The sequence below is a fragment of the Lasioglossum baleicum genome, unplaced genomic scaffold (assembly GCF_051020765.1).
Source record: "Lasioglossum baleicum unplaced genomic scaffold, iyLasBale1 scaffold0077, whole genome shotgun sequence".
Lineage (NCBI taxonomy): Eukaryota > Metazoa > Arthropoda > Insecta > Hymenoptera > Halictidae > Lasioglossum > Lasioglossum baleicum.
The window spans coordinates 313,813-318,364 of record NW_027469137.1 but is presented as its reverse complement, the minus strand read 5'-3'; positions in this window follow the sequence as shown (position 1 = coordinate 318,364).

The following is a 4,552-nucleotide window of genomic DNA, read 5'->3' as shown; positions in this document are numbered from 1 at the left end:
TATATCGCCTTTCCGAAATTTCCGGGAGCCCGTCGGGCCTTCGGCCCCGCTCGGCTCGAGGTCGAGGTCGTCGGTAGCGACGATGGTGGCGGGGAGGTGCGCAATTGGTCTGTCATCGCCATCCTCCCCCCCAACCCCCCCTCACCCTTTAAAATTAATGGAAAATGTAAACCTAAACGTAGAGTCGGATTCGTAACCTCGAAGTTACAAATCCATTCGCTCAACTATCAAGGGAGAGTAAACGCGGCGACTGTGGCGGCACTCGCTATCGATGCGAAGTCAGCGTCGCGAAGTTGGCGTTAAATTCGAACGTTTGGATCAGTTATTTTCTTTCGGGCCCTTTTCAGCCCTGAACCGTGGAAGCGCCGAAATTCGGGTTTCATTTTTAACGCGGCAGCTTATACCCCCCGAGCGTTACCGACCACTGCCGGTGGTGGTCGGTAAGTTATCCTCCGCCGAGGTCGACGCGCGTTACCGATGCACACGTAAAAAATTTTCCGCGAATTTTCGCGAATTTTTCGTGCGGTTAGCCTTCGTCTCCGCGTCCTCCGTCCGACGAGCCTACTCTCGCCCGCACCCGTCGACCCGTTCTCGAGCTATACGGCGACAAAGAAACTTTGATTTTTCACTAATTTGACGTCATCGAGAAAGTTACGGCCAACTAGGAATTAAAGGTATATCACCTTTCCGAAATTTCCGGGAGCCCGTCGGGCCGTCGGCCCCGCTCGGCTCGAGGTCGAGGTCGTCGGTAGCGACGATGGTGGCCGGGAGGTGCGCAATTGGTCTGTCATCGCCATCCCCCCCCCAACCCTTCCTCACCCTTTAAAATTAATGGAAAATGTAAACCTAAACGTAGAGTCGGATTCGTAACCTCGAAGTTACAAGTCCATTCGCTCAACTATCAAGGGAGAGTAAACGCGGCGACTGTGGCGGCACTCGCCATCGATGCGAAGTCAGCGTCGGGAAATTGGCGTTAAATTCGAACGTTTGGATCAGTTATTTTCTTTCGGGCCCTTTTCAGCCCTGAACCGTGGAAGCGCCGAAATTCAGGTTTCATTTTTAACGCGGCAGCTTATACCCCCCGAGCGTTACCGACCACTGCCGGTGGTGGTCGGTAAGTTATCCTTCGCCGAGGTCGACGCGCGTTACCGATGCACACGTAAAAAATTTTCCGCGAATTTCCGCGAATTTTTCGCGCGGTAAGCCTTCGTCTCCGCGTCCTCCGTCCGACGAGCCTACTCTCGCCCGCACCCGTCGACCCGTTCTCGAGCTATACGGCGACAAAGAAACTTTGATTTCTCACTAATTTTACGTCATCGAGAAAGTTACGGCCAACTGGGAATTAAAGGTATATCGCCTTTCCGAAATTTCCGGGAGCCCGTCGGGCCTTCGGCCCCGCTCGGCTCGAGGTCGTGGTCGTCGGTAGCGACGATGGTGGCGGGGAGGTGCGCAATTGGTCTGTCATCGCCATCCTCCCCCCAACCCCCCCTCACCCTCTAAAATTGGTGGAAAATGTAAACCTAAACGTAGAGTCGGATTTGTAACCTCGAAGTTACAAGTCCATTCGCTCAACTATCAAGGGAGAGTAAACGCGGCGACTGTGGCGGCACTCGCCGCCGATGCGATGTCAGCGTCGCGAAGTTGGCGTTAAATTCGAACGTTTGAATCAGTTATTTTCTTTCGGGCCCTTTTCAGCCCTGAACCGTGGAAGCACCGAAATTCGGGTTTCATTTTTAACGCGGCAGCTTATACCCCCCGAGCCGTTACCGACCACTGCCGGTGGTGGTCGGTAAGTTATCCTCCGCCGAGGTCGACGCGCGTTACCGATGCACACGTAAAAAATTTTCCGCGAAAATTTTCGCGAATTTTTCGTGCGGTAAGCCTTCGTCTCCGCGTCTTCCGTCCGACGAGCCTACTCTCGCCCGCACCCGTCGACCCGTTCTCGAGCTATACGGCGACAAAGAAACTTTGATTTTTCACTAATTTGACGTCATCGAGAAAGTTACGGCCAACTGGGAATTAAAGGTATATCGCCTTTCCGAAATTTCCGGCAGCCCGTCGGGCCTTCGGACCCGCTCGGCTCGAGGTCGAGGTCGTCGGTAGCGACGATGGTGGCGGGGAGGTGCGCAATTGGTCTGTCATCGCCATCCTCCCCCCCAACCCCCCCTCACCCTCTAAAATTAGTGGAAAATGTAAACCTAAACGTAGAGTCGGATTTGTAACCTCGAAGTTACAAGTCCATTCGCTCAACTATCAAGGGAGAGTAAACGCGGCGACTGTGGCGGCACTCGCCATCGATGCGAAGTCAGCGTCGCGAAATTGGCGTTAAATTCGAACGTTTGGATCAGTTATTTTCTTTCGGGCCCTTTTCAGCCCTGAACCGTGGAAGCGCCGAAATTCGGGTTTCATTTTTAACGCGGCAGCTTATACCCCCCGAGCCGTTACCGACCACTGCCGGTGGTGGTCGGTAAGTTATCCTCCGCCGAGGTCGACGCGCGTTACCGATGCACACGTAAAAAATTTTCCGCGAATTTTCGCGAATTTTTCGCGCGGTAAGTCTTCGTCTCCGCGTCCTCCGTCCGACGAGCCTACTCTCGCCCGCACCCGTCGACCCGTTCTCGAGCTATACGGCGACAAAGAAACTTTGATTTTTCACTAATTTGACGTCATCGAGAAAGTTACGGCCAACTGGGAATTAAAGGTATATCGCCTTTCCGAAATTTCCGGGAGCCCGTCGGGCCTTCGGCCCCGCTCGGCTCGAGGTCGAGGTCGTCGGTAGCGACGATGGTGGCGGGGAGGTGCGCAATTGGTCTGTCATCGCCATCCTCCCCCCAACCCCCCCTCACCCTTTAAAATTAATGGAAAATGTAAACCTAAACGTAGAGTCGGATTTGTAACCTCGAAGTTACAAGTCCATTCGCTCAACTATCAAGGGAGAGTAAACGCGGCGACTGTGGCGGCACTCGCCGCCGATGCGATGTCAGCGTCGCGAAGTTGGCGTTAAATTCGAACGTTTGAATCAGTTATTTTCTGTCGGGCCCTTTTCAGCCCTGAACCGTGGAAGCGCCGAAATTCGGGTTTCATTTTTAACGCGGCAGCTTATACCCCCCGATCCGTTACCGACCACTGCCGGTGGTGGACGGTAAGTTATCTTCCGCCGAGGTCGACGCGCGTTACCGATGCACACGTAAAAAATTTTCCGCGAATTTTCGCGAATTTTTCGCGCGGTAAGCCTTCGTCTCCGCGTCCTCCGTCCGACGAGCCTACTCTCGCCCGCACCCGTCGACCCGTTCTCGACCTATACGGCGACAAAGAAACTTTGATTTTTCACTAATTTGACGTCATCGAGAAAGTTACGGCCAACTGGGAATTAAAGGTATATCGCCTTTCCGAAATTTCCGGGAGCCCGTCGGGCCTTCGGCCCCGCTCGGCTCGAGGTCGAGGTCGTCGGTAGCGACGATGGTGGCGGGGAGGTGCGCAATTGGTCTGTCATCGCCATCCTCCCCCCAACCCCCCCTCACCCTTTAAAATTAATGGAAAATGTAAACCTAAACGTAGAGTCGGATTTGTAACCTCGAAGTTACAAGTCCATTCGCTCAACTATCAAGGGAGAGTAAACGCGGCGACTGTGGCGGCACTCGCCGCCGATGCGATGTCAGCGTCGCGAAGTTGGCGTTAAATTCGAACGTTTGAATCAGTTATTTTCTGTCGGGCCCTTTTCAGCCCTGAACCGTGGAAGCGCCGAAATTCGGGTTTCATTTTTAACGCGGCAGCCTATACCCCCCGAGCCGTTACCGACCACTGCCGGTGGTGGACGGTAAGTTATCTTCCGCCGAGGTCGACGCGCGTTACCGATGCACACGTAAAAAATTTTCCGCGAATTTTCGCGAATTTTTCGCGCGGTAAGCCTTCGTCTCCGCGTCCTCCGTCCGACGAGCCTACTCTCGCCCGCACCCGTCGACCCGTCCTCGAGCTATACGGCGACAAAGAAACTTTGATTTTTCACTAATTTGACGTCATCGAGAAAGTTACGGCCAACTGGGAATTAAAGGTATATCGCCTTTCCGAAATTTCCGGGAGCCCGTCGGGCCTTCGGCCCCGCTCGGCTCGAGGTCGAGGTCGTCGGTAGCGACGATGGTGGCGGGGAGGTGCGCAATTGGTCTGTCATCGCCATCCTCCCCCCAACCCCCCCTCACCCTTTAAAATTAATGGAAAATGTAAACCTAAACGTAGAGTCGGATTCGTAACCTCGAAGTTACAAATCCATTCGCTCAACTATCAAGGGAGAGTAAACGCGGCGACTGTGGCGGCACTCGCTATCGATGCGAAGTCAGCGTCGCGAAGTTGGCGTTAAATTCGAACGTTTGGATCAGTTATTTTCTTTCGGGCCCTTTTCAGCCCTGAACCGTGGAAGCGCCGAAATTCGGGTTTCATTTTTAACGCGGCAGCTTATACCCCCCGAGCGTTACCGACCACTGCCGGTGGTGGTCGGTAAGTTATCCTCCGCCGAGGTCGACGCGCGTTACCGATGCACACGTAAAAAATTTTCCGC